The 12597-nt window shown below is 43.0% G+C and overlaps 1 long non-coding RNA gene across 1 annotated transcript in view; it reads left to right on the forward strand.

The window, feature by feature from the left end:
* The first annotated feature begins 1685 nt into the window (after positions 1 to 1685).
* Positions 1686 to 12597, forward strand: part of LOC138481466 (uncharacterized) — a 137863-nt gene continuing 126951 nt past the window's right edge. The window contains exons 1-2 of the long non-coding RNA XR_011274251.1: positions 1686 to 1919; positions 2027 to 2101. This is a non-coding gene — a long non-coding RNA (uncharacterized lncRNA). The remainder of the gene's footprint in view (positions 1920 to 2026; positions 2102 to 12597) is intronic.

Here is a 12597-nt window from a genome sequence, read left to right on the forward strand (position 1 = left end):
ATTTACTACATTCTGAATAAACATTGGAACCTTTTGCATTTAGATCCAGATTTGGGAACTTATATTACAGACAAACGAAGAATCATTTTTTCAAGGGCACCTACTCTTAGAAACTTACTTTGCCCTTCCTTCATGAAATCTGGCACCAACAGACAGGACAATTGGCTCACACAGAGCACCAGACCAAGTGGTTTCCATAAGTGTGGGACCTGTAATTTTTGTCAGTTCGCCTTATAACCTACTAAAGTATTCACATGCCATGGTAACCTGAGCACTAATATTACTGAATTCATAAACTGTTGCTCTAAGTCTATTGTTTATGGCATTTCATGTGTCTGTAAAAAACTATATGTTGGCAGTACCATCAGGGAACTAAGAATACGCATTAGAGAACACCTGTCGAATCTTAGTCGCCAAGACATGAAATTGCCTTTTGCAACACATTGGCAAAAAGAACATCAGATGGAGCACAGAAAGGACATCAAATTCGTGGGCCTACAACATATCAAACCACATGCAAGAGGAGGTAACAGGCAAGTGAAACTACGTCAAGCTGAAGCCCGTATGATCTGTAGGCTCAGATGTGTACAATTTGGCCTGAACCAAGAACATGAATTAAATGTGTTCCTTTGAATACTAGCATGTACAACACTGATAATCGTGGTTTTTACCACATCACAAGAGATTAAGCAGCCGGCCGTGAGGATCCAAAAACCATTATCAATTGACATTTACAACCTAAGTGTTCAAAGATTACTGCTAGATACTTGTACATATCTGGTCACAACCCTCATTAATTTGACGAATTTGACTGATTAACCTAAGTTACCTTAGTCACCCTAACTGTTTGCATTAACTCCCTTCGAAGGACCCATGTGAGATATAACAGGAGATATCTAATTGCTTAAGCATGGCTTCTCTAGGACTGCTTTAAACACTCATACCTATCCTGGCACAGCAACCCATACAGTTCTTATTATTTGAGACCTCTTATATCACTATTATTGTGTAATTATTCACCCTATGTAATACATGCCTTGTATTATTCAGCTCAGGCATTATTACCTTTGCACTGGGGCCGCGGCCCTCCTATGCACGGTCTAGCACTTATACATAATGGTAATGAGACTTCGCTATTATAACAAGCTTTACTCAGCCTCTGTATCACCTTAAACGTTACAAGCATTAAAAGCTGGATATTATGAAATACATGCCTTGTATTATTCAGCTCAGGCATTGGCCCTCCTATGCACGGTCTAGCACTTATACATAATGGTAATGAGACTTCGCTATCTTAACAAGCTTTATTCAGCCTCTGTATCACTTTAAACGGTACATGCATTTAAAGCTAGAAACACTTTTTCTTTTTTTTTGCCAGACGGCTGACCAATCCCCAGACAGCCGGTTTCCATACACGCATTCTTCTAATGTTACTGAACACCTAATTACATATCCAATAAGCAGCACTTATACTTAGTATATTCTGTGCCCATTCCAAAACATTGTCCTGTAATAACTGAAGTCTAATACGAGCGCACGCTGATGTAGTCAGGTATTTTAAAATACAGCACCCGTATATACTTTACATTGTAAAACTTTGCCATAGCCAAAATAATGCACGTAGACTGTGACAGTAACACTTAATATCCATCTGCATTTTCTAAACTGGTTGCAGTACCAGGATCGTCAGTCATATGGGTTAGGACTTTAAACACGGAAGTTTCCAAGATTAAACGCTGCATTTGGTTGCTTAGCAACCTTAATTGCAATGTATCATGTGACCGCAGGTTTTAAGGCCCATCTGGCCTGTGACTGGCTAAACCAGACAACACCCACATTCCTTGAGGCACACGACTGACGTACGTGCTGGAGACAGCACCCAGACACGCATTGAAGCGGCTAATGGGAAGCAGCGACTGGTAAGCGCCTGCTAGCTTGCTTTTCCCTTGAACATTACGGCAAAGACATGCTTACAGCGCCTAACGGGAAACCTGCCTTTTATGTTTCCTTCCCATGTTACCTTTAGAACTGTAAAATGAATTGCAGCACGAAAACGACAGCACCTTATTCTTTGGACTACGCATTAACCTCGAATCTGTTGGTAAGCACGAGTACTCATACCCTTTATCCAGTTTTAGTATCTATTTGTTGACTTCACTACTTAACACTACATACACTTAGTACTTAGTGGCACGGTTTTTATTTTACAGTAAGTTTTGGAAAAAGAAAAAAACATCCAGCTAACAAAGACATATGATGAAGGGTTCACTCTTACAGGTACCACGCGCCTTTGGACTGCTTTTTCTCACCATTGTGATGTGGTCACACCATACTTTCTATACACCTTATTATGTGGCAGGATACTAGATGCCTTTATTTTTAATGGAAATCTGCTGACCTCAACTATTTTGGTTTTCTATCTTATGCATTTAACCACAGTTGCTGCCCATACTTCAATACTTACTAATGTGTTTTCTTCTTCTCTTCCCTTCTCTCCCCCCCTAATCTTTTTTGTCCTCTCGCCTCGCACCTGCACTTGGTGCTGAATGTGTAAATATGACCTGATATTACTGTATGGTTTTTCTTGCTTTTCAAACTATGACATGGCAATTATGGTAATGCCATTTTATTTTGTCACAATGTATGTTAATAGTGAATCCTAACTATTATCTATCTAAACGCCCTGAGGACGGCCCAGAGAGGGCTGAAACACGTGTTGGCGTGCAGTGTTTGAGAATAAACCCCTATAACTATCTGATGGAGACTATATTTATTTATATAGTGTCTGGTAACTTGTCTCTTTAAACAGAAATTGGATGTATATGTATCTATGTTAAAACACCTCCAACATAAACGTGTGGGAAAGCGCAGCTTGTGAGACATTCTCTAATACACGTGTTCACCTTTTGAAAGGGATACCGGGAGAATTACCCTTCTATGCCTCACTACTGCAGCTTACCTCTTAGATCAATCCAGAATTACACTAATTGCTAAATCTGTGCGCAACCACCCATACTAGGGACTTTTTCTCGGTCTAGTTACTTCATTTTCATACACGTGCAGAAATGGACAGGGGAAACTATCAGAGTATCCCCGTTGCAGAAATGTGGCACCTGGGCACAAAAACCTAATGTTTTTTTTATAGGGTTTTATACAAAGAGCACCATAAGAAAAGTCAGTAAGATACATTTAGTCAGTTACATTACCAATGAGCTTCCTAGTAGAACCTGCTCTGAACTTGGAGGGAGGTTCAGCGACTTTACAGCTCCATGTGATTGCTTTACAGCTCCATGTGAGAGCTTCCCTATCTTTCGAGCCAGCCAGAAGCAGAACCTCTCTCTCCCCAGAAAGCTACAAAACCCTCCTTCCTCCTAAACCTTTCAGTGAAAATTGCCTCCTTTTCTATACCTCTGTACATTTTCTTTAACATGTCTTAAAGATTTCTCCTCCCTGCTTCGATAACATCTGTCACCACTGACAAAAATAGCCCATGTAATTTCCGGCCACAAGCGACCTTTAGACAACATTTTGCTAGAACAGCATTCTGAGGTCCGGGGGAAAAAGTTACACTTCATCTCCTTCCTTCCCTTTCCTGCACTACAAACAAGGAACGCTTATTTTCAAGGACCATCTCAATGTTACAATGTGTGATCTGAAACTCGCCTTGCAAGGAACTGCAGAGTCCTTCTCAATTTCTTATTTTTTTCAGAAGCCTTATTTTCTGAACACGGCAATGTCAGTGTTCATGCACTTGCCGCGATGCCAGCATTTTTGTGACCTGTGGCCAACAAATCTAGCTCATTTTTCTTGCCCCAATACTAAGTGTTAGTAACCAATGTCAACCCTGTTGCTATCCCCAATACTAATTGTTAGTATCAAACTACTAAACTACATACAGAATATACTGCACAAATGATTTAGCTCATAACCTACTGAATTATTTAATTTTAGAATGAGGTACAAACCCGTCTCCCAGGTTTGAAAAGCCACCATTTCAGAAGTCACAATTTTCATGTATTATCACTCTGCCAGAAGCCTACATTATGTACGATTTTGGTTTGATATATTATTCTGGGGTTATATATTGAATACTCAAGAGAATTCCAACCTCTTTTGGCTCTATATCTATGTACTGGTGAATCACACTTCCCATCTCAAAGGCAATCTTTACCTGTGTTGTCTCTGTCTATCTTCAGGTTATCTGTGCTATCATTTGCTGGATGATATCAGACAAAACGAAATACAATGGAATGTGACGCTGTATCAACTCAGATACACCATCTTGAACCTCCCATATACATTTAGTGAGTAGCATTTCCACTGGGTTCACACGATTCAGTATATATTCTAAAATCTCATCCTGCTTAACCATTACATTTCATACTACGTTCTTAACAGGATTGATTGATCATTCAGGGTTGCAATAGTTTGATTCACAAATTGAACCAGTTCCTTCTGCCCCACCCCAGCCTTGTCAAGTCTTTGTTGTATCATTTTCAAGTCTTGGCCTAATTCTTGAGACTTGTCCCCCAAATTGTTCACTGACAACCATGTTTGCTGTTGACACAGTTGTCCCCACAGTAGCCCCAATTATTGTGACCACAATCACTGCAAGCAGGAAACCTGCCATTCTATGCCTCTTTTTTCTCTTAACACTTGGCCAAACACCCTTAAGTTTATAATTCCACATCTTCTGACATATATGGCCAATAAGCATACTCCTTTAGTATTTCCAATGTTTTCTGAGAACCTCTTTGACCCGTGGTTATTGCATCATGGGTGTGGTGTAACCTTAGCTCCGAAATGAAACAGGGGCTACCCCTTGGATATGACCTGAAATGTATTTTTGGGCCAAAAGTCCATCTTGCAGCTGAAACTTTTTTATTCTTAATCATCACCCTCCATTCCTGTTTTCCCTTTCAGTCCTTCTCTGCTAAGGGATTATTTTCTGCATCTGACACATGATTGTAAAACATACCTATGATAGCGTCTTATTTTTGTGCTTCAATCAAATCCTGATCAGGTCTGTCAAAGCCGCATTGAACTACTCGTTTATTACCTGTCCCTTGAGATTTGGAATTTGTCACCATGCCTACCTGGATCTCACTGAGCAGGTGTTCAATGGGAAACAATTGTGCCATTACCACCCCAATTTTAGCTAACTGATCAGCCTTATCATTTCCTTCCTTATCTTCTGCTGGTGTTTTGGAGTCCCCCCCCCTATTTTCCTCCATATATTTCATTTTCTGAAAAGATAATCGATGGCCTGAATCAGTTTGCCATGCTTGAGGGGTTTCTTGGTACAAGTGACCATCCTTCTCAGCTTCCATCCTGGTAGGTATTCTACAAAGCTATTCCGGGCATAGTAAGAGTCAGTAACTAACACTATTTCTCTTCTATTCTCTAATTTGTTTTCTACTGCTGTGGATATTGCTTTGTAAATTGCAGTCAACTTTGCTTCCTGAATAGTCCTGGGGCCTATCCTCATGCTCACGGCTGGGACACCATCACATTTGATCCATACATTACCGATTCCTGCCACCAATTCCTTTTCTGGGTCATTAATCACGTGATATGCACACCCATTCACATATATGGTTGGGAGATTTCTACATTTTTCTTCATCAAATGCTTTGTGTGGTCAATTGTTCAAATTCAATCGCATTTGTTTCAAATTCTGTATTATCTGTGTTTTCAACAAATGCACAATCATGGAATTCTGCAAGCCCAGGTGCCATTGGACCTTTCTTGTTCTGCCCATATCCCTCATCTACAGGGAATCCCTGTAATGCAAATGTTCATAATGTAATTCTTGATTGGGCTAAATTTACTGATCTGATCCTCTTACTCTGTAAACATTGCTGGGGTTGATGTGCAGTTTTAACAATTACCCGCTCTCCTTGAATATGGAAGCGGAAATGTTGTAATGCCCAAACATTTGTCAATAGTGCTTTTTCACATTCATTAAATATGGTTTCTACTTGTGATAAGTCTTTGCTGGCATATGCAATGGTCTTGTTATTGGAATAATGTTTTTGATACAAGAGTGCTGACATGCATAGGTCTGTGGACTCGATTCTGAGGAAGAAATCCTGATTCTTCTTTGGATACACCAAACATGGAGCCCTTAATAAACATTTCTTCAACTTGGCTACTGCCTCATGCTGTTCCTGCCCCCATTTCCAGGGCACACCCTGTTTCAGTGATTTAGTCAATGGGCTGTGTGATTTCTGCATAATACTCAAATAACTTTCTATTCTAACTTGTCATTCCTAACAAGCTTTTCAACCCTTTCAAATGTGTGGGATCTTTCAACTTTTGAAACGCCTCTACCTTTTTCCCCTCTGTGGGTTCAATCCCTGGTACGTGAATTCATGTCCCAAGAAATTACAATTTTTCTACACCACTGCACCTTCTGCAAACATACCTTTGCCCCAGCATTTTTTAATTGACTGAGTACATGTCTAATTTAATTAAAATGGCTTTGTATGTCCTCATTCTTGATTAGGATAGCATCCACATAAACCACAGTTCCACTCTCGGCTGCATCTGGAAGTGCTTTATTCAGAAAAATTCCAAACGCACTCCCACTGTCGATACAGCCAAAGGGGGTTCTTCTCCATGCATACTGTTTTTATTGGAAGGTACACACAAATAAGTTTTGTGTGTCCTTTGCTAAACTCACACCAATACCCAGCTGTTGAATCCAAAGTGGTAAAACCATTTTACCCTTGTATCTGTGCCAGACCTTGGTCAATGAATGGAAGAGGGCACCCTGACACCAGTACCTCCTTGTTAAGATCTCTCCAATAGGCACATAATCTATACTGACCATTGGGCTTTAATACACCTCATATAGGTGTGTTTGAGGTACTGTTAATAGGTCTGTCTAATGATCCCTCTGGACTCTTATTTCTTAATTATTTCTGCCAAAGTCTCTAACAGGCCTGGGGTAACCTATATTGTCACACAAACACAGGTTCCCACTGGAAAATACATCCTTGAATTCTAAAAATATTTTCCTCAACTGGTCTTTCTCTAACTCATTTCTGCATGCATCCTCATCTTGGACTTGTTCCTCTACCATTTTAGAAAATTCTGGAAAATCTTCCAGAGGAGGAATCTCTGTGCTTTTTTCTAATTGTGTGGCAGTATCTTTCCGGATAGATGCCACTCTCAAGTATTGTGGCATTTCAGCCTCCATCTCAATTTGCTGTTCACCTTCTGTCTCATTGTCATCCAATCGAAATGGAATGCAATCATCCTGATGATGGAAAATCATATCTTTTGGTTCATAAGGATATGCTGACTGAATTCTGAAGACCCCTTTTGGTTTGGAGTCTAAAGGCTCAGGCAGTTCACCTTAGACCCCTTTTGGTTTGGAGTCTAAAGGCTCAGGCAGTTCACCTTGTGAAGAGACATAACCTTCAGGAATATTCCCAATAACTGGCTTGTTCAAATCTGCAGTGTAATATGATTTTTGCATTGCCATCCCTAAGGGTGTGCCTTCTTCCAAATACATTTCCTGACATCCTTTGTTATCGACTAGTATCCAGATGGGACCATCCCCGACATTTACCAATGGTGTGTATTCACATTCTAGTCCAACTGTCTCATTGATTCATTGATGCACACAAATGCATCAGGATCCATAATTTTCTGTCCCTTTCCGGATTTGAATGCTTCTGTAAACTGCCTTGCGAATGCAGGAATGGTAACATCCCTTTTCACTTGGAGTTCAACTGCATATGACATTATCTGTGCACAACAATATGCTTGCCTTTTATTCTCAAATTCTGGGGGTGCCCCACCCAGTCTGGATCAAAGCTTTTGATTTAAAAAATCTAAAACCATACTAATTCTGTGCGTGATATCACTTCCCAAATAGAATTTGTCCTTAGTTCCACTTACAATCCATATATTGTGACAGATGCTTTTGAATCCTATTTTTATTTTCAACATGCATCTCCCCACAATTCTATGTCCCAAATCAGGACTGTTTAATTTGAATATTTGTTAAATCCTTATTGCAAAATGTGGTATTTCTTTTCTGTGAAGCATTTGTTAGAACACTTTCTCATTAATGAAACTCCTCTGCTGTTTTAGGGCCAATACTGCCTCAATCAATTACGGATACCCATCCATGTGCACTGGTACCCATGCCTGACCTTCATTCATGTGTATTTTCTCAATGGTCGAGATATATATTTTCCTGGTCTGACACTGAAGCGTCACATTGTTTAGAGTCTTCCTCATTTAGATAGAATTGTAATTGGTCCTCATTCACTTGTGTTTGCAAGTTCTGTCTGGGATCAAAATTTAACTCTAATTACTATTTTACCTTTTTTTCCTGCATTTCATCCTCACACATGAGAATAGGTGCACAGCCATTTTGAAGATATACCTCTACTGCTCTTTCTGACTTGGCAATGGTGTGGCATTCTTTTGCGTTGCTAACCTGGCTTGCTGCTTTTTGAGGCTTCAGGGGCTTTTTGGCCAATGACCACAATACACCATTTATCCCAACAATTAGTGATGGCAAGCACTTGAGACAATCAATGCCTAATAAATGGCGTCCCCTCAATTGGAGTGACTACCACTTCTTGTCTTAATTTATATTTCCCCACCTTAATGTGAATCTCGGTAGTACCTTCCACAGGTATTTCCTCACCATGGAATCATGCACAGGACCCTCAACGGGTCTTAAGTTTACATTGTTTTGTTATTGTTTTCCTTCTTTTATGCTATCCAGTAGTTTCCTTGACATTACAGTAGCCTGTGCTCCTATGTTCACCATTGCAAAGACATTGCATTGTTCTCCTACTGTGATAGGGGCATAATATCTATCTTCACATTTTTCAAGTATACATAGGAAATGCAAGTTGTTGCTAATCTCAGGACTAATCTTCCTTTATCCCGCTTGACTTCTTGCTGAACACAGGGGCATGTGAAATAATACTTTACCCCCCTTTTTGACTGTTTCATTTTCTGCTTTTCTGTCCTCTTTGTGTATCCTTCTGTTTTGTGATTCCATTTGAAGCTTTGCTATTGACTGGCCTCACTGCATAATTGCAAGAGAAATCAGTGTCCACGGTCTGTGGAACACTCGTGTCCCCTGCACACTCTACATGTTTGCCCAAAAGACAAGCACATTTTAATTATGTATACAATTTAAATTTATCACAAAGTGCTTAGGGGATGTGGGATTACCACACAACAAATTCATACAAAAGCGTTTTTTATCATCAAAACACACTCATGATAGTTGTTTAATTCAAAAGTATAGACATCAAAAGTTATCTGTAATATTCAGCTCATATTACATAATATAGATTAGTCCATGTAATTCAACTTCCATATAATAAAAACATGAGCTCTACGCATTTCGGGATGAAGATACCTTCTTCAGGAGAATAATTTCATATCATATTCATATTTCGCATTTCATTTTCAAAGATTTAAACTCCAAGATCTGCATAAAAAATAGGAGAAAGCGTGTATTAGCTACTCTCTGTGAGAAAATAATAATCTATTATTGAGACTTAAGCGTCATGAAGATAGGAGATACCTCCGTCCCCAAGTGCCGCACAGAAAGAACCCAAGAGACACTCTCAGCGCAGTCTTTGAGGCCACAGGTGGGAGATGATGAAGCCAGGAACCACGGAACACTGGAGACCCCGAAGCCGCTGCAAAGGAAACAGCAATAAGTACCAGGCAATAACAGTGACTATGAGTACAGAAAACCTGGAGAGGCTTACCTCTTGGTGGTACCTGGAGCGCTGTTAACCTAGTGTAGCTGGGGTAGGATGTTCCGGGACTCACGTGAGCAGTAGTCCCTGATGAGGAGTGTAAGGACAAGCTCAGTGAGCCGTGCAGGCAAATAGATCCACCTGTGAAAAGGTCCGGGACCACGTAAAGCAGTTTCAAGAGTGGCTGAGGGGACAGAACAAGTCCAGGATATCAGTCCAAGAGGCAATCCGAGTTTGTTAACCAGGTAGCAGAAAAAACAAGCATCAATCCGACAAGGGCAATCCAGAGAGGTCCAAGAAGCAAGATCTGAGGTCGAGGTTTCCAAAGTAAACAACAGTTGAGAAACGCTAAACAGAGTCTGGAAACAGCTGTGAAGCGAAAAAAACGCACAGCGAATCACTCCTTTTGTACTTGCCACTTCCTGGTCACGGGATGTGCAACCACATCACGTGAACGAGGCATTGAATCACGTGAGCGGAGACGGGCGGTCACGTGACGTGGAAGTGCTCATCTGGTTATTCTGTTTCCCAAGCGCCTGGGCAGCTGCCAATGCAGAAACGGGTGCAACCGAGACTGCATAGAGTATGTGGCATGCCGTGTCCGGCCTTGAAGGGCACCCAACTGCACACGTGAGTCCCGACCCGTGTGAGTGATGTGTGACAATGATGTAGGATATGGGCGCGCTGTGGGAACCCTAATGGTGTTGGTCGTGTGTGTGTGGTGGCAGGATGTGTGGTGGCAGGATGCGTGACAGTGACCCCCCAAAGTCCCACGACCCCGTGGGCAGGACGGGTTATCCCAATGGAAACGGGCAACCAGACGGGGGTGTGAACGTCCACAGCAGGGACCCAAGAGTACTCCTGCGGACCGTAGCCCTACCAGTCCACCAAGTACTGCAAGCGGCCCCTACAGACACGGGAACCCAAGATGCCAGACACCTCAAACATATCCGGGGCAGCCAGGGAAACTGGGGCGGATGGAGTACGAAGGCGGGAAGGGCCGGGACACGGCTTGATCAGAGAGGCATGAAAAACAGGATGGATACGCCAAGCACTCGGGAGCACTAGACGATAGGCTAGCGGGTTAATGACCCGGGAGACCACATATGGTCCAATGAAACGGGGCATGAGTTTGCGACAGCCTACCAAACGTAGATGTCGGATCGACAACCAAACTCGGGATCCCACAGAAAAAGCCAAGGCTGCCACCCGCTTTCTGTCCGCAAGGGATTTCATGGAGGTCTGGGCTTCTCGGAGGTGTAACATGGTCTGGGCTTGAATAGAGGATAGGTCCCTGACACAGGCAGTAGCAGCTGGGTTCTCGGAAAGGGAAACATCAGGTATGGGCAAGACTCAGGGATGCTGACCGTATAAGGCATAGAAAGAGGAAAAACCGGTGGAGGCGTGCACAGCATTGTTGTAAGCAAACAGCGAGGTGTAAGACTGGTAACCAGGTTGTCTGTTGTTGCATCGTCAAACAGCGCAGGTACTGCTCCATAGTCTGGTTGGTCCTCTCGGTCTGGCCGTCTGTTTCCGGGTGGTAGGCCGAAGAGTACCGCGCATCAGCACCCAGCAACTTGGTCAAAGCACGCCAGAATCAGGACTTAAATTGGGATCCCCTATCAGAAATGAGGATGGAAGGCCACCCAAAAAGACAGAAAACAGACTCAAAAAACAACCTGGCAAACACAGGAGCGGAAGGGATCCCTTTGCAAGGGACGAAGCGAGCCATTTTGGTAAAGGAGTCCACTACCACCCATATCGTGTCGAAACCCTGTACCCGGGATAGGTCGGAAACGAAGTCCATAGTCAGAGTGTGCCATGGCTTCGGGGGTACAGGCAGTGGTTGTAGCAGGCCCACGGGTCGTCCCCTACGGTGTTTGCACTGAGCACAGACAGAACAGGTGTTTACATAGCATTCAATGTTGCGCTTCATGGAGGGCCACCAACACCAGCGTTTTAAGAGTTCCATAGTGCGCCTCTGGCCAGGATGACCATTGATGGCTGCATCGTGAGACCATTCAAGGGCAAGATTGCGGGTGTCGGAGGTGGGGAGGACTAATCGGTCTTTCACAAAGGGCAAACCATCATGGTATACCGGGTCCCAATCCGACAACTGCTCGGGATGTTGTGTCACCCAGTTGCGAATCGAGTCCAGCAAAGACGGGGGTGGTGTACAAAGACAGATAATGTGACTTTTGTCGAAAAGGTTATCTGGGAAGACCAGCAAGGAAATGCCCCCAGGGGAACGGGACAAAGGATCAGCCTTACCGTGCGTTATACCAGAGCGATGCTTCATGTGGAAGTCAAAGGCTGCAAAAAACAGGTGCCATCTGACCTGTCTACTGTTCACACATTTGAGGGAGGCCAGGTCTTGGAGATTCTGATGGTCAGAAAACACGGTAATGCAGTGTTTGGCTCCCAGGAGGTGGTGTCGCCAAACCCAGAAGGCGTCCATCACCACCAGGAGCTCCTTCTCCGTTACGGTGTAATGAGCCTCAGTGTTGTTAAACTTGCAGGAATGGAAGGCAACGGGATGCAGGCGACCCGGGGTAGGGCACGCCTGGGACAGCACCGCTCCCAATGCAAAAGAAGAGGCATCCGCCTCGACAATGAAAGGGAGTCCCGGGTCAGGATGTTGGATGACCCGGGGCGTGGTAAAAGCGGTTTTAAGGCATCGGAGGCATTTTGATGTTCCTCCAGCCAGTGATAGGGCACATGGGGACTGGTCAAGGCAGTAAGGGGGGGGGCCACAATGGAAGATAACGCGGATATAAAACGCCTGTAAAAATTGGCAAAGCCTAAGAAGGATTGTAGGGCCTTGAGAGTCTGCGGCGTGCGCCATTCC

Source organism: Ambystoma mexicanum, chromosome 5p (genome assembly GCF_040938575.1).
Source record: "Ambystoma mexicanum isolate Mex_15411 chromosome 5p, UKY_AmexF1_1, whole genome shotgun sequence".
Classification (NCBI taxonomy): domain Eukaryota; kingdom Metazoa; phylum Chordata; class Amphibia; order Caudata; family Ambystomatidae; genus Ambystoma; species Ambystoma mexicanum.